The sequence below is a fragment of the Meriones unguiculatus genome, chromosome 9, assembly GCF_030254825.1.
Source record: "Meriones unguiculatus strain TT.TT164.6M chromosome 9, Bangor_MerUng_6.1, whole genome shotgun sequence".
NCBI classification, from domain to species: Eukaryota; Metazoa; Chordata; class Mammalia; order Rodentia; family Muridae; genus Meriones; species Meriones unguiculatus.
The window spans coordinates 73,657,757-73,676,509 of NC_083357.1; the positions used below are offsets into that span (position 1 = coordinate 73,657,757).

Consider the following 18,753-nt stretch of genomic DNA (forward strand, 5'->3'; position numbering starts at 1 on the left):
TATTTTAAGTCTGTGAAGAAAGAATTAGAAGAAGATATCAGAAGATGGAAAGATCTCCCATGCTCATGGCTTGGCAGGATTAACATAGTAAAAATGGCCATCTTACCAAAAGCAGTCTACAGATTCAATGAAATTCCCATCAAATTACCGACACAATTCTTTACAGACCTAGAAAGAAAAAAATCTCACCTTCATATGGAATAACAAGAAATCCAGAATTGCTAAAACAATCCTCTATAATAAAAGGTCTTCTGGAGCTATCTCCATCCCTGATCTTAAGCTGTACTATAAAGCAACAGTAATAAAAACTGCATGGTACTGGCATTAGAAACAGAATGGTGGATCAATGGAACTCAATAGAAGACCCAGAAATAAGCCCACACACTTATGGACACCTGATTTTTGACAAAGATGCCAAAACCATACAATGGAAAAAAGATAGCATCTTCAATAAATGCTGCTGGTCTAACTGGATTTCTACATGTAGAAAAATGCAAATAGATCTATACTTATCACCCTGCACAAAACTAAAGTACAAGTGGATCAAAGACCTCATTATAAAACCAGGTTGAATTCTTAATGACACTTCATACCTTCCATATATCAACTGAAAGAACCCAGACTATTGCTTCTCTGCCTTTTGGTGAAGGTCAAGTATGAAATGATTTTTCACAAAGATGCACGATTGAATTCTAAATGTGGTTCGTTTTTTACCCTCATTTGTTTTGTAGAACAACTGTTGGTGACACGTTGCCCTAGAGGGATGAACAGTCAGATACATCTTGAGAAGTCCTTCCCATTCAGTTTTCTTAGACATTCTCAAACGCATGACCACCTCCAAAACCATCAGTTGTAAACAATTTTTTTAATAGTTCACTAATAAAGCTTGGCAATGGTGGCATACACCTTTAATCCCAGAACTTGGGAGACAGAGACAGGCAGATCTCTGAGTTCAAGGGCAGCCTCATCTACAAAGTGAATTTAGTGACAGCCAGGGCTACACAGAGAAACCCTGTCTGGAAAAAAACAAAGAAATAAACAAATTTATTTATCTTTAAAAGTTCACAAATGAATTCACATGATTCTTATATTTTCTCCAGAATCTGTTGCCATCCCAAAGAGCTCAGTCACATTTTACATGTTACAAAACACATCCCATAATTTGAACTGTTCAGATGGTCTGTGAGGGGTTAGGAGGGTTTAAATGCCAGGAGGGGTTCTAAGAAGTGGCTCAGGGATGCATTACACCCGACAGATGCTTTCAAACAAGGCCTGGAAAGTGAATGGGAAGGAAAAACAACAGCAACAAATACACATGGCTTCACATCCCTGCAAAGCCTCTTACCCAGTGTGTATGTCAAGATTGTCCTTAATACCCAGGAGATGGTATTTCACCAGAAGGCTGGTGAAAGTGCTTTCTGTTACATCTCACAGCGTGACATCAATTCCCAGGACTCCCACGGAGGACGGCGAGAACCACCTCTCACGTGTGTGCTGCAGTGTGCACATATGTGCGCTCTCTCTCTCTCTCTCTCTCTCTCTAAATATAATAAATAAGAACCCGTGAGTCAGGTTTACTCTGGCTTTACTTCCTTTTGAGATGAAGGTCAGAGGAAAAAAGTGCTGTGACTTGTGGACATTAGCCTGGTCTGATTCATAGGTCCCTTGTCTCATCACATCTCCTGCCCTTTCTTTACCTTTCTCCAGGAACAAAACTGTAAAGAAAGAGCAAAGAAGAGTGACAGGGGGAGAAACTGGGTTTCTTAAAGCCCAGAGGGTGTTAAATTCCTGCATCTGGCACCATGGTCTACAGTACCCTCTAAATCCACATATTTTCTACAGTAGAAAACACTGCAATAAGGAGTTTTGGTTTTAAATGTAAAATGATTTTTTGCTAGGAACTGGTTATTTTGTTTATCTACCTAAGCTTAAAAAAATTGATTTCTTTACCATCAGGGACTCAACGGCCAAACACATAATATATATGCTTATAATTTCAGCAGGCAAATCGACACTTACAGCTTTCAAAAGTTGACGATATTTTACGAGGTTCCTAGTATTTAATTAAGAATGATGACATTAAGGAAAGGGGGAGAAGGAAAGTACAGAGGGGCTCCCTAATATTTTTTTTTCTTTTATAGTATTTTCTTTTATATATAGCTGTCTTCTATCTGCCAGTCTTTCTTCTCCGTCCCCTGCTTTTCTAGGCACGTGCGACCTTCAGGGCTACCTTTTGCTGTACCTGCTCTACTGGCATTGACTCTGCCGCTCTCCAGGAAGCCCGCGTGCCTACACAAACTTGTTAGAACAACCGTGTGATGACTGTCAGCTTGGCTGTGTTCTCTGCTTGCCAATAGAAAATTTCATGAATTGTATCCATTTTTTTTTTCTTTTTTTGGTCTGCTTTGTGTGGAAGGATGAGGACTAAACCATTCTGTAAGTGATACCACTTACAAATGCCAGTTCAAACGGGTTCGGAGATGGGGAGAATCACCTTTTATTGCTGGATCCAGAGGGTCGTGTTGTTCTTCAGTCCCCATGGGCTTCAACAGGCGTGATGTGGAGTCAGCTCCAGAATGGTCACAAATAATGTGTAATCTGTTAGTCGGGTTTGGGGTTCTCTGCCATTGCTCTGCAATCCAAGGTGGTTAGATGTGCTCCAGAAAGGCGCTTGAAGGCTTGCAACATTCTGGCACGCATGACAGGAAAGCGACAGCCCCAGAAGGGCAGGGAGTTTGTTGGTGTGAGGCTGTGGCTGACAGACAGAAGTCAACCTCTTCTACCTAAAGGCATTTCCTGTTGGTGAGACTGCTCGGTAGCAAACGGTAGAAGGAGAGAACCAAGTTGTGTAAGTTAGTCTCGATCTTTCCACGTGTTCTGTAGCATCTGTCCGCACACACACGGGCACACAGAAGTTTGTACACATACATGCATGAGTACTCACACACAAAATTTAAAAATGTAAAAATCACTGGATTGAAGGAATACATGGGTTCAATTCTGAGCCCAGGAAAACCTCTACCTCTCCCACTGAGGCTGCTTCTTCTCGCCCCTGCACATTGGCGAAGTAAGCTGCTGGGTAGGCTTAGTAGTTTGTTTGGTAAATCTCAAGCATGTGATAGAAATGACATTGAAAGATTGAAATTAAGAACTTTGAAAACAGAGTTTAAGATCTTGTTGTTCTTTGTCTTTTTGTTGTGCGCTTTTCTGTTTTGTCTTGTTTTGTCTCAGACCACACTGTCATTTTTGAGCCCTTATGTGCTTTACTTAAAAAAGTCATTATTATAGTGCACTCCTCTAACAGTTCTGGGCACCTTGAATGTTAGGTCGTTGTATGGCTGATAACCGGTGAGGAGCACCAAGGAGCTGCAGAAGAACAGCAGAGAGAAGCAGCCACTCTCCTTGTGGAAAGCTCTTGTGAAAGACAGATTTGTCACGGGAGACAAAAGATACGACCTTAGTTATGCGACTCTTGCTGCCTAGCTCCTGCCCTTGTCCGGGAGAGGAGCGTGGTGTTGGCTGACGCCCAGTGAGCTCTTTAGAGTCCTATGTTTGGGTGAGCTCCCAGCAGGAGACTAGCACTACTACCCTCCAGCTCTGGAATCCCTGTTGTTTATGAGGGTGATATTTAGTAGAAATGACGAATTAGCCGTAGCCCGGCCCTTCAAAGTCATACATTTCAGGGCACCAAGGTCCTTTGGAGTGTCCATGTCAGGCTCCCACTGACCGATTTAAGGTTGTGCAGTCGGTGGGAACGGGTACCTTTTTCCATCTCCTTGAAAAAAGCAGATTTGAAAGATAAAATAATGAGGCAGGGAGATGGTTCGGCGAGTACAGAGTTTGCTGTGCAAACACCAGGACCTGAGTTGAAATCCTCAATAGCCGCGTGGAAAAGGAATTGTCCTGTGCCTGAGTCTGACACTCCAGGACATGGAGTTGTGGATCTCAGAAGTTCACCAGCAACCCAGCCCGGCTGAAATGACGAGTTTCAAGGTCAGCAAGAGACCCTTTGTCAAAACGTCAGGTAGAAGAAGACTACCAACATTGATTCCCGTCCACATGAATTATCACACACACATACAAATACACACACGAACTGACACACACTTGCATATACACTCACACACTAACACACATGTGCATGTGCAAACACGTACATACACATGCATGCCAGAGATACTTGTGGACTCAGGAGATGGCTCATTTGGTAAGGTGCTTGCCGTGTAATCACGAGGACCTGAGCCTGGCCCACAGCGCCGCCATAAAGAGCTGGGCATGGTGGCATGTACTTACACTCTCAATGCTGGGGCAGGGAGACAGTGGGCCTCTGGGCTCACTGGGCAGCAAACCCAGCCTAACAAACAAGCTCCAGGCTCCAGGGAGAGACCCTAGCTCAAAGACAAGGTAGAGAGCGCCCGAGAAACGATCCCCAAGGACAACCTCTAAGCTCCTTCGGCATGTGCACAAACACACACCCACACACACTTTATAAATAAAACAACATGCTTCTCTACTGCCCTCTAAAGTCAAGTCACGCGGCTGGAGATAGGGCTGAGGGGTTAAGAGAGCTTGACGATCTTCTAGAGCATCTGTCTTGGGCATCCGTGTCTGGTAGCTGACAACTGCATAGAACTCCAGCCCCAGGGGTTGGTGTCCTCTCCTGGACTCCATGGAACCTGGATTTCATGTGCGCACACCCACTCACAGACCCACAAATATGCACATAATGAGCAATAATAATGGGTCAGAGAAATGGCTCAGCGATTTGAAGCCAGACACCCAGTGCCCTCTTCTGGATTGTGGCGGTAGCCACACACACATACACACACACACACGTGACATACATTTATGCAAACAACACACACATACTCATAAATGAAAATTAAAACTATTCTTTAAAAAGGGGATGGGCAGGGAGTTGTAGTGTGGTCCTATGCCAAGTTTCCAGCATCCACATCAGAATCCTGTAATTCTAGTTACAGAGGCTCCGTCCGACACCTTCTTCTGATCTTTGTGGGCACAAGTCAGTCATGCGGCACATATATATATATATATATATATATATATATATATATATATATTCAGGCACTCACACATACACATAAAATTACATATTTAATGTGTATGTATTTATAAGAAGTAAACCTTAAGTAAATACCAGTCATAAAATCAATAGCTTATTCCTTCCTTCAAAAGTCAGAATAGTCTAGACATGCTGTGTAATAATTAAGCGAAGTGCGCAATACCTATGATAATATTTTAATTTCCTACAAGCAAGATCATTCATCTCAGCTTTACCAAGCCAAACATACCTGATTCTCCACCTTTTCCAGTCTACCTGTGTTTCCATGATGGGAACAGTAGGTCTGCTTCTCTCCATTTTTCTACAAATGTCATCATCTCCTTCTTCTTCACACACGAGTAAGATTCTAACACCATCTATACCTTCTTCAGACATCCATCACCTAGTAGAGATCTAGCCTGGTTCCATTCCTTAGCGGCTGTGAACAGGATGGCAATAAATATGGCCGTGCAAGACCGTATCGCTCTGTTGTGTCACCTTGAAGTTCTTTAGGTGTGAAACCAGGCCTGGAATCCTGGGTCATAGGGCAGTCCTAGTTTGAGTTTGGTGAAGAACCTCCACATGCGCACGCATGTACACACACACACACACACACACACACACACAGGCACATGCACACACACACAAACTCGCACACGTCAGCATCACCATTCACCAGCATTTGCAGCTTATTTCCTTGGTGCTGGCCATTCTGACAGGGGTGAGCTTGAACCTCAAACCAGTTATCTACACCTTCCTGATGACTAAGGATGGCGAACACTTTTTCAAACCCTTCCTGTCCATTGACATTTCACCTTAAGAAAAAGTTCATGTTCGTTTTTTAAAAGTTATCTGTTTATGTGTGTAACTGTGCATGGCTATGTACACTTGTTGCTATGTGATTGTAGTCTCCTGCAGAGACCAGGAGAAGGCTTCAGATCCCCATCCCCGTGAGCAGGAGTGGACTGCCCGAGATGGGTGCTGGGAACCCAACCCTCATCCGCTACAGGAACAGTACCTTCTCTTAACCACTGAGCCATCCCTCTGGCCTCTTGACTTTTTCTTTGGGAGCTCTCTCTTCATTAGTCCATTTATTGATGGGATGGTTTGGGGCTCTTTGTACTTAATGTTTTGAATTTTAAAAATAGATTCTAGATATTTATCTCTGTTGGATATACAGTTAGTAAAGATTTTTCTCCCGTTGCCGATGCTGTCTCTTCACGCTGCTGATGGTTTTCTTTAATACACAGGAGACTTATATCATTGCCATATCATTGTCAGTTCTGAGAATTAATTTCTATGCTATTTGAGTCCTTTGCAAAAACTTTTTTCTTTTTTTCTTTTTTTTTTTCCTCTGCCCAAATCTTCAGTTGATTTACTTTGAGATAGCAGCACAGGCGATGTCTTTGAATGGAACTGGAAGTTAGTATATCAACCTAGATTCAGGAAAAAATAAACACATTGTTTTTTCTTATTTTTTGCTATTTTGTGTGTGTGTGTGTGTGTGTGTGTGTGTGTGTGTAATATGGTAGTTGAAAGGAGGACTTTGAGATGAGAAGACAAGATCTTAAGAAAGGTAGAGGAAGAAAAGGAGAGTCCTAAGGCACCCGTGACACGAGAGCAGGAGAGACAGCTCTTGCATTTTGAGGAAAGTAAAAGTACCAACAAGACAGGAAACCGGAGAGCCAGGCAGAGATGTTGGGGCGAATAAGAACAAAGTACAATGAAATGTGTGAAAATATCCCATCAATTGCTCACTATCTCAAAAAAAAAATTAAGAGGACAATAATGTCAGTTTTCTGTAGGTGTGAATATGTGTCGCTCCATTTACAGCAAGCTGGAGCATTCATGCTGACTAAACAATGTAGAAATACTTCTGGCCTGGGTTTAAAGAGAGCCTAGACGGGTGTGAGTGCAAGTCACACACACGTGCAGGGGGAGGGGTCTCTTGAAAGCATAGGTTAGACTGAACTGAGGAGGGGCAGAGAGACAGAAGGAAGAAAGGGAGGTTAAATGAGTTAAACATAAATTGGAAACCTCCCCCCATGATTTAGGTTCCGTTTAGTTTGTGGTTGAGTTGCACCCAAAAATCTATTGCTGGAACCCATCACAAAGGCATTCTTAACGACTCTTCATCCGATCTGGGATTCCTCATTTGTGTCTCTTGAGTTTTCACTGTTGTGTTTGCCAAGACAATGCAGAAAGAGACAAAGAGATAAAGACGTCCTTGTGTGAGGTGCATACACATAGATTGTTTCATCCTTGTGGCATGGTCGTGCTGCCAAGGAGAGGGGAATGTCCAGGGGTCTGGGAACTCCCTCTTTTTCTGTCAGTGTTGGAAGCACTGATGAAACAGAGGAGGCAAGGCAGTGGGCTAATAAAAAGGTGAGGCACGTGGAGGAGGCCAGGCCTGCCGAAACAAGCACTCTGGGCCATGGGCACCAACAAGGGCCATTCCTGTTCGTCAGCTGCATGCGCTTCCTCTCATGCGTGAAAGCCGTTTGCACACATTTGATTTATTTAATTGAAAGGAACTGATGGAGAAGCAAAGTAGACAGTTCCATTTGGGCAGCAACAAAAGAAACATGAAAAATGGAGCCCTGAAATATTTTCCTGGTGTTCACAACGTTATTTAAAAGATCTAATGTGATGTCATGTATGATTTATGTGGTGTGGGTGTTTCCCGACTGCGTTTGAAGCAGATATGTATTAGAGTGTAATATATTACGTTGCTTCAAGTATCAAAACTGCTCCGGTGATGGCAAGAGATAAGGTGTTGTAGTGCTGATCAGATAGCCCAGAATAACTGTCTTCAGTAGTAAAGCTTATATTGGGACATTTTTATCCTAATGAAATATTCAGGATTCTCATTTTCTTCCTCCTTGTAGCTTGAAGGTTTTGTCCAACTCTCTTATTAATCCTCTGTCTCTCTTTCTCTCTCTCTCTGTGTGTTTTTCTTAAGGCATCTCTATATATGCTTTTATACCATCGCCAGTGTGAAGGAGAGGAACAGCCAGACAGTCTGGGATCCCACTTGTAGCTATGATGTCATTTCCTTTCTAATTTTAAGTGTCTTCAGTGACTCTAACTTCTTTGCCCTAGCTTTCCATTATTTGAAAAAAAAAATGTGTTTCCAAGGCACCTGTGCTCATGTAGTCTTTTGTTGAGTAGGAGGAGATTAGAAATTTAAAGTGCCTTTAGTAGCAACAGAGTCGTCTGTCTTCCAATTCTTAATTTTTAGTTGGAATTTGTGATGATGTCATCTTAAAACAACCCCAAGAGGGAGTGTACACTATAGCTCTGCAGCTCCCGAGTAAGCTTTGGAGGCCATAACAATTTGAATGAGTATCACAGCTTTGCATTCATGGGTATGTTTTGTGTTTTTAGTTTTTCAAGACAGGGTTTCTCTGTGTAGCCTTGACTGTTCTGGACTTGCTTTCTAGACCAGGCTGGCCTCGAACTTACAGAGATCCATCTGCCTCTGCCTCCTCAAGTGCTGGGAGCACAGGCGTGCGCTGCTGCGCCCGGCTGCTTCCGTGGATCTTGGTTTGAGCCGTGCTGTGGGTTTCAGCGCTAGAGAAATGAACAGTAGCCCACCAGGAGGTACTCGCACACCTGCCACAATTCACAGCATCCCAATGTGGCTTTCCTAGAGGGAGCATCAAGATGTTTCACTATAAAAGGCTGCACAACACGCCTTTCTACAGGACAAAGATGCTGCCCGACGGGCCTGTCTCCCCCCATCGCCTACCAAGGTAGAGGCTGAGGTCCAGGTCCAGTGATCCTTGCTGGAGAGAGAACTCAGGAGCTTGGATTCTGTTGTACAGAGGAGCAGATTGGGGAATGGGGAAAGCTGGCAGCTCAGCACTTGGCTCAGGCTCTTGGGGGAAAAAACCCAACCAAATACCTTTGTCTCCTCGCCTTTTTAAAGGTTCTGTTTTATAGTGATGTCATCCTCCTGGACAGACACAGTGTGCCTTTTAGGTTTCCTCATGGTCCAGATGGATGCTGCCATGCTTGTGTGAAAAGGAGGATGCTATTTGGGGAGTGTTTCACATTCAGACTGGGATTTGTAATCACTCTCATTTCTTTTAGCATTTGGGTAAATGTGCCCAGTTTCTCCGATTCTTGGAATGTGAACTGAATTCAGTAGAAGGAGATGCTTTTGTGATAATGGACGAATGAAAATTCTTCAGTATCCTCCATAGCTAGAACAATGAGAGATATTCCCTACCCTATGGATTTGTTGCATTTAAAAAAAAAAGACAGTGTAGTGAAGTGCCTCTCATACTGGCTAGAACTTAAGAAGCAAAAAAAAAAAAAAAAAAAAAAAAAAAAAAAAATAGCATCTACCACCAATAGCACTACGTCCTGTCCAGTCTTTAGTTAGTGATTCTTATTCCTTCAAACTATATTTTCCCAGTATATTTTCATCATCTCCAGTGACAGGCAATTTATTGTATTCCTAGACAGGTGCTTCTTTGGAAATTCTTATTCATGTTGGTTTTATTTTCCTTATTATTACTTTCTTCTGTTAGTCCCTATGTTTTTGTTTTTGTTTTTTTTTTTTTTTAATTTTGAGACAGTCTCGTCTTGTTATGCACCCCTAGATGGCCTGGAAATCATAGTGGTCTTTGCTGCCTCTGGAGTGCTGGGGGTACAGTGTACTCCCATGCCCAGATCCCTGCTCTGACCCCACAGTACAACCGCACTGAGGACAACCCCAGCTCGACATTGCATCCTGTGTCTGTACATATTGGCTAGACTGTCTGGCCAGTGAACTCCCAGAGATCCTATATCTTTGCCTCCCCAGCACTGGTCTTACAGACAAGTGTTGCCACTATACCTAGCCTTTTATGTGGGTGCTGAGTATTGAACCCTGGTCCTCATGCTTTTCTCAAGAACTTTTCTGGTTGAACTATCTCCCCAGCCTCCCCTACACCCATTCTTAAACCTGCTAAACCTTGTTGTCCATGTTTGTCCTGGGTTTTTTTTAGCTTCCTCAGTTGTGCTGTGAGGTCACCATCATCCAGCTAACTTTCCAGAGATATCTGATTAGCATTTTAAACACTAACAGTTACATAAAGCAAGCATATTTCCAAACTGCTTTTTACCTCCACCATGTTTAAAATATTTTATTATCCCTGTTTTCCAAAAGTGAAAATTGAGACTCATCAGGGTTAATTCCCTTCTGTTTGATTACATAGCTAACAAGCTGCTGAGCCAGTTTGAACCCAGTGCCGCCTGATGGATTCTTGTCTATGTCCCTGTCTGTATACTAGCAGCCTGGTAGCTATGGTACATCCACCACAGAGCTGAAAAGGAGACAGTTGTTTCCGTGGCTTCTAAATATTTTGGTATTTATTCTATCTTTCCATATCTAACAAACATTTACTAAAAATTGAAACCAGCACAAAATGTTTCTTGAAGCAGAGGTCCTGTGTTCTGAGCCAGCCTGTCTTAGGGGGCAGGCTCACTACCTTATTTTCTGGATCCAGTGCAGAGTGAAAGTTTGGAACCCTTCATTGAAAAACGCAGGAAGCAGGTGCCAGTATTTCTGCAGACTCTTCATTTATGGTAGGGTTCTTTCTTTAATTTATAACTCAAAGTAGAGAGTAATTTCAATTTCAATTAATGACTTTGAAATTTCCTCTCACCTTCATATTATGCAATGCTTGTTTTAAAGGTATGCGTGGGGGCTTTAAACTTACTATGGGATCCCTGAAACCATGCAGTGAAAACACTACACCAAATAACCAGTTGCTTTTATTTCACTGAATGGGACATCCACACTGTGTATGCTACTGTGTACTTGATAAAAAGGGAAAGTGAACTGCGAGTGTCCCTACCTTTCTGGGCTAAGTAGTTAGCTACTGCTTAGTGTGAGATCAAGTTCGAGCTCTCAGGGCTGTCAGTGTGCTTACTCACTGCTGACTCACCAATGCACTTGGCTTTGAGTCTCACTCATCTCCCACGTGTTTTGGAATTCTATTTTCAGGGGACACTGAGAGATCCACATGCCAATGAGGCAGGAAGGGATGGTGGACACGTGAGGTCCACACTCCTCGGTTCACCACACGCCCCTGTGTCCCGACAGACATCATGCAGCACGCGTTGAAGAGGACGATGGCAGAGAATGCTCAAGAGCGGACCCTTGGAGGGTGGGGCTCTGTGAGGCCCCGTAAGGCGCATCTGCAGCCTCGCCTAGTGGAAAACCAGCAAAGGCTATTTCAGGTTGAACATCCCTAAGTCAAAACTCAGACTTCTGAAGTGTCCTGAAATCAAAAACATTTTCAGTGCTAACATGAGAGCACTGTGGAAAGATTCTATACCTGATTCGCTGTGACAGGCTGTAGTCAAAATATAAGCGTGCTAAAAATATTATATAGCATTTCAGGTATGCATATGTGATACATAAATGAATTTCATGTTTAGACTCGATTTTCATCCCAAGACGTCTCATTATGTGAATGCAAATGTTCCAACATCTGAGAGAATGCAAAATCCAAAAATGCTTTTTTTCTGTAGCATTTTGGTAGTGCTACCCAAGCCATCCCAGGCAGATGAAGCTGAGCTGTAAGTAAGAGCTTGAGCACCTGGGAAAGTTTAGAGGCGAGGGTGATGTTTGGGTAGGCAGTAGGGGAGATAGCTCATAAAGAGGGACATTGAAATGGCTTCCGTGTCAGAATAAACCTGTGCTACACCCCTGAGGGATGGCAGGACAGAACCTGGCAGTTTCAGAGAACAGCTGCTGTCCAGGGCAGCCTGTGCAAAGAGAACGTGGGGCGGATATAGATCATTTACTGTGTGCAGCGTGAGAATATTGAATAAGATCGTTGCTTCCTCATTCTCATTTATATTGCATAGGGTCTATAAATCTACAAACACAGTCCTGGGAGAAACATCAGATTTATATACGTGATTTTTCAATAATAACCTAAGTAATTTATATTAACTTTAGACAATTTCCCCCCAAAATGAAACACTATTAATTCTCTGTCTTGCTTTTAGAATGATTACAGTTAGAGAGATAAATCTTGATTTCTGTTTTCAAGTGTGTCGCCCCGAGGAGAAGATTAGGCATACATGCTGCGTGTTCTTTTCTTTATACGTGAACTTGGGAGCATTGCCCTCATGTCTCAGAGACAGGACCGAGTTCTGATGTGTTCTCTGCCAGTCTGAGAGAGGAGGCCACAGTTAGCTTATTCATCTGGAGAGGCAGCAAATTGGGAAGGAGTATAGTCCATTAGCAGGTAAATTCTGTGGCCAAAGGAAGCGAGGACTGTAGTATTTTTGCCTGTCTCATAGTTCCTGCCTGCTTTGTCTCTATGGTATGTGGTGATCCATACTTAGCAGGCTGCATTAGGCTCTGCTAGTTGCTTCTCTGTATTTCTGTGGCAACGTGAGGGTTTAACCATTAGGCTTGCCCGTGCGTACCTAATGACTTGGTAAGCTTACTACATTCCTTCGTTTCACCTGTGAGCTTCGTATCTCAGCCCCGTAGCTGCTGCATCATGATCTCCAGGCCAGGAACAAGCCAGGCACCACTTTAGCTACTCAGGTCTGACCCAGGGGCAGCTAGAGAGCAAGGCCGGGTCTCAGAAAATGAAGCTCATGAGAGTGGGTGCTGGTGTGTGTGTGTGTGTGTGTGTGTGTGTGTGTGTGTGTGTGTGTGTGTGTATGTGTGTGTGTGTGTGTGTGTAGTGCTACAAATGTACAAGAATAGTTTTTATCCTGGCTGGCATCTTCCTTCTAAAAGGCTTAGGGACCTTTGTGAAAACCTTTGGCATTGATCAGTACTGGTCGAACCAGTACCCTTGAGGCCCTTACCTTCTGAGTTTGTGGCACTGGAGGTGAAATATATAACACAAATTTGGGGGGAACAAATTCACACCATAACTTTTGACCCTGGAGCACAAAACTCATCTCCTCCTCCTGCCATTCCATCACATCGGCCCCAGTGTCTTAACTTCTTCCAGCAATCAAATTTCCCTACAACTATAAGTCTGTGAACCCAAACAAGTTACAGGCATCTGAAATAAAGCGAAAGCGTGGGGTTAAGAAGACAGGTCCCCTCTGACAAGGGGATGTAGAAAAGGAGAAGGAAGAAATACAGGTCCTATGTAACTCTTAAACCTTGAAAATAACCTTGGAGTCTGTTTCCTGCCTTTCAGGTACACTATAGGGTAAGGACTGGCCCCCCAAGACCGCAAGTTAACCTGCGAAGTGCAATCCAAACTTCGTTTTTCACGCTGAAAGTCCTTGTCTTCAGCTTTTCAAGGCTGGTATTGCACATTGGTAGCACCACATTTGGGGGTGTGTGGGCGGGTCTTGGGGTCGCTCTTGCATGATAAATGCTTGCAAATTAGCACCTCAAGGATCCTGCCAAAGCCTACCAGTTCAAACCTTTGGAACAGCTGCCAAGATTCCACCCAATGGTGGTCCACTTGAGCCACCATTGAGACAGCCAAGGAGTACAATGGGGAATGTGGTCACCCTGAGAAGAGAGCCCTAAGACCCCATACATTCCCTGCACCCCTCTTTTGAAACTGCCCTGCTCCAAAGGCCCTGATTCCCCAGACCAAGGATGGGCATGACAGTCCTCAGAGTGAACTGTAGAAAGGTTTGTAGGCCCTTCTTCCATTGTCCCGCTGAATCGTGGATGGTTTCTATCTGTGTTGACCCATCTATCCAGTGGTTGCTTGGATACACACTTGGCTTTTCTTCCCTATCATGAGGATGTTTTGCTTACATGGCCTAGCTGAGGACATCCAAACTTTTATCTTCTCCTTCCATTTTTGTAACTACCATCTTTAAATCATTTCTATCTTCTAATATTTCACTATAAGCAATTAAAAGAAATAACACAGTACCTACCCTGAATGCTTTGCTGATTTGAGATTTCTTCTGCCAACTCTCCCGGTTCAGTGCTTTAAATTCTGCCTCCCATGCACTCTTAGGGCCCGGTTATAACTCAGCCAAGTTCTTTGCTGCACCATGACAAGGATGACTCTTCCTCCACTTCCCAATACTTAACTTTCATTCCTTCTGAGCGCTCTCAGAGTGGTCTCTTCAGATTTCTGTCAGCGTTCCCGTGGTCACTTGGGGAATCACTAGGATGACTAAGGATTTCCACTAGAAAATCCCTTGTCTTCTGACCCGTCTCACAGACGTTACCCCAGACGTTTGACTCACAGCAATCCTGGATTTTTTTTTTTTCAGCATTCATTTCAAAACTGTCCCAGCCTCTGCCTGGTATGTACTTCCGAAGCAGAGTCCACATTTTTTAGTTATAGCTACACCCACTTCCGTGGAACTGGTTTAGTCTTAAACCATTTGTGCTGTGATGGCACGTACCTAGCTCTTAGCAATTGCAATTCACAAAGAGGAAAAGCGTTGCTTACTTTTAAGGTGCAGCGAATGGGAAGGCCAAGACCACGGCTCTGGCATGTGGTGAGAGCTTATACGGTGCGTGGCAGAAGGGCACGCGTGAGAGGGTGGACCTGCAAGCCCTTCCCTATTTTAACCTTTTTTCTTGAATCTTCCTGGGATTCACATCATGCACCCCAGTCCCACTCATCTCCTCGTCCCCTGGTATTTACGCTCTGACCTTGCAACGCCTCCGCCCACCCCAGCAAAGAAAATGAAAACAAAACAAAAAACCCTGAAAGCACAGAAAACATTTCGTTGTGGAAACTATAGGGTGTCACAGTGCATCCCACCGCATATCCCTCTGTCCACACATCTTCCCATGTAAATGTTCATAGCAGTGAGTCATTGGTCTGGTTTGAGGCCTCTGGCCTCCGTCACACCGTCAATATCGGATCCTCACCTCAAGAACTCCTCCCAGTTATTCTCCTGTTGCTCTGTGTCATGGCGATCCTTCAACTTTGGATCAGCAGGACCGGCCAGTCCTGTCTTCCAGCAGTTCACAGATGATGTAGATTGGGGGATGGGTAGCTGAATTGGTCAGCCCGCCAGGTCTCTGCATCCGCACCACCAGGGCAAGCCCTCCGGCACTAACCGCTCCCTCTCTGCCAGCCCACTGAATGCTGCTACCCGTGGGAGGCAGGGTCACCGCTCTTGCTTTCGTGGCCTAGGAGCTGGCTCACCTGTACCCACGCCACCAGAGCCAGCTCCGCTGTGCTGCCCAGGTGAGGCTTGGGGCCCACTCTCCCCAGAGCTGCAGCAGGTGAGGGGCTGTGGACAGCTCTCCTGCGCTCACGCCCTCGGGGCTGACTTTCCTGGGCCGCCTCCACCAGGACCAGCTCTGCTGCGCTGCCCAGGTGAGGTGCAGGGCCCACTCTCCCGAGGGCCCTGCAAGCCTTTTTTTTAATAGTGGCATTAATCCAGTAAATGCTTCCTCCACGGCGTTCCTTCCCACCACGGTTGTATTTTACATTTCTCTGTTACTATAGCTTTTTTGCCAAATTTTGAACAGAATCCTAAAAAACATGCTTCAACTTTGCTGCTTTTAAAGATTGTTTTGATAACCAGATTTTTCATATTTTTGAATAACACCAAGTTTAGAGTCATTTTTTTTTATCCGTAGATGGGTTACAGGTATTTTATGGAAATCATGTTGAGTGTTTCACTGGGGAAATTGGCACTTTAATGTTATTAATACTTTTATTTCACCAACATATATATACATATATATATATACACACACACATATATATGACAGCACTAACATCTTATTTTTCCATAGTATTTTACAGTTTTGAATAGAGAGGTGTTTTATGTTTGCCACACTTTTTTCTACGTAACATCCGAGAATGCTTTTGTACGTATTCAGATATATACAGTTATCGATTGGTGGTATATACACAGAAATGGCTTTTCAGTAACAGATGCTTGATGACTTAGGAGAGTCATGTCTTCATAAATGTTAGAAGTAGGCAATATTTGAGCATGCATTTAAACCTCCTCACTTTCAGAATATCACAGCTTAGCAACAATGCACTGTAGGGCATTGGCTGCTGGTCCTTTTGATCATGTGGATGATTGATTGGCTCGTTACCATTGCCCAGCTCATAAGGAACCTGGGATAATGGCCCAAACCCAAAGTACTGTTTTTCCTGAGTATTCACTGATGCTGTACCATTTTAGAGTTAGAAGAAAACTAAGGTGAACTGTCTGTGTTGACTTTTTATATGGTGTGTGTGTGTGTGTGTGTGTGTGTGTGTGTAGAGTATGTCCTCTCTCAGCATAATGGTGTTTTTGCTAGCAATAGTTTTACTTCCTCAATTGTTCTCTTACACCGTTCAAGATGACTGCATTACCAATGAGAAATGGGAAGAGAGGATCCCTTCTGACCATAGGGGAAGTGTGTGTACTATACCAGAGTTCGTAATGATTTAGAATAGGGTGTCCATAGATGGGTTACAGGTATTCATTTGGGTTCCATGTCCTTCTCACATCTTTTTTATTTATGGTAGTTTTTTTTTCATTCATTATTTTCTAATATTTGTTTACTTACTCTTTTAAGTATGGACTATTGAAATAGCTTTGCATTCTGGGTTAAATGCTACCTATTTTTAACTGTTTTTGCTAGTCTTGGTTTGCAAATGCTTTGTTAGGAATTCTTTTATCTTTGTCTGAGTTATATTGATTTGCAGGTTTTTCTTCTTATAATGCTGCCTCCATGCTTGGGTATTAGGGTAATAATAGAATTGATGAATCATGCTTTTTCTTCTTTTTTGATTTATTTCCAAGAATCAAAATTGGGTTTACTGACATTTATTATTGTTTTTTTTTTCCTATTTCATTTTTTCTTCTTTACTTTATTGCTTCCTTTCTCCTTACCTTGACAGCATAAATCATGGACATTAAACCTTTTTAAAAATTTTCTTAATACAAAAATTTAAAATTTAAAAACGTCTTCTAATCATTACTTTAGGTATTTTGACAAATTTTAATATATTATTAGTATTCAGTTCTGTTTTTAACTTTGGCTTATGATCTCTGATTATGATTATGATTATGATTTTTGAACCCACAGGTGATTTAGAAAGACTGCTCAATTTCCCAATATTTGGAATATTGGATTAAATTTCTAAACTATGTTACCGATTTATAAATAGATGATATGTTTTATATGATTTGAATTTGTTATCCACTGTTTTATGACCACATATATGACCATCCTATTAAATTTTCTTCTTAAAATAATGTTTTTATCTTAAAAGCTTTTTTTGGTGGGGCTGAAGAGAAGGCTGAATGCTTAAGCTCTTTTGCTTAAGACCCAATTGGTTTCCAGCCTCCATGGCAAATGGCTTATGGCTGCCTTTAAGTCCAGTTTCAGGAGAGCCCATGCCTTCTTTTCACTTCCACAGGTACCCACAGTTGTCACAGACACACATGCATGCGTGCGCACACACACAAAGATATTTTACGTGAAATATTTCTAAATTTACTCATTTTAAACTGCAAGCATGTATATAATATTCTTTGATCAAAGCCCTCCACCTCCATTTTCTGCTTTACTTCCTTCTCCCTTCCTACCAAATCCTTTACTTCAATGCTCCGTCCCCAACTACTTTTCTGTCTTTTCTTTGTGTGTGTGAGAGAGAGACCCATTGACTTTAGTTTGAGTTGCCTGAATGAGCAAGGGTCAGGGCCTGTTTTTCTTGAGTGGGAGATATGTCCCAGTAGCCATGCTACCAAGGAATATTTTTAAGTGTGCATGACAAATATGTTTCTTATATCACTTCTACTTTCCTGAGTGTAATATTCTACACATTTAAGTAAATTTTAGTAGTTAATGTTTTTCTGCGGAAGTCAGGGTTTGCCTTTGGGGTTCTTAGTCTCATTAATAAGAGAATTAAAAATGGACTCAGAAGGAAACTTGATGAGTATTTTTATTGGAATTTGAAAGAAAAACAACAGAGCAGGCAAGGTGTGAATCCGTGCAGCTTGGAGGAAGAGGGAGATGGAGCAGAGGAAGCGAGCTATGTCTTTTAAGGTCTGGTTCAAGCAAACAGGCTTATTCCTCAATGGAGGTTGGGAAGCAGCTCTAGAAAGTGTGTTTGTGGTTGAATGTGTCTTCAGAGAAACAGTGAGAAAGCTTTACATGTCAAAAAAAAAAATAGGCTTTTGGCCAGTATCCAAAAAAAAAAAAAAAAAAAGAAATAGAAAAGGAGAAGTTGCGCTCTTTGAGGTAGAACTCAGAAAAAGCAGGCAGGTCTAGAGCTGTGCTGCCCAGTGAGAGCTCTCTAAACAGCTGCATGAAGGGAGGGTCTTCTGGGAAGTATAAGCATCAGCAGTATCTTATGAATGGTTGGCAAGCCCAGATGGATTCACCCTTGACCAAGGAGAGGAGACAATGGTGTTTAATATTGTGAATTCCGGACTAGGTTAGCATGTCATGTTTCTACCCAGAGCCAGAGGTAGAACACAGATACCATTCCTTTGACAGGGAGGCAGGAAGGTTTTCCCTTAAGGGGGCTCAACAAAGTCCATCTAGCTCCACCTTTTCTTATGGATCTTGAAATCCTGAGGAGGGACAGTTGTGATGGTTCTCTTCCTGGCATTACTAGGGAAATGGAAGGTGAGGTCCAAAACTGGTGACAAGCCAGAAGTCCATCCTGGCTGACCCCAAGGCTGCAAACACCTGTAAGGCCGCTTAACATTTTTGTTTTGTTAAGATCAGCCTTGCCCACATTGTTTTGTCACTTCCTGTGAAAGGG

The 18,753-nt window shown here is 42.9% G+C and overlaps 1 protein-coding gene across 3 annotated transcripts in view; it reads left to right on the forward strand.

Moving 5' to 3' along the window:
• Enox1 (ecto-NOX disulfide-thiol exchanger 1) overlaps positions 1-18,753 on the forward strand; it is a 560,948-nt gene that overhangs the window by 57,794 nt on the left and 484,401 nt on the right. The gene's annotated exons all lie outside the window — the stretch shown is intronic.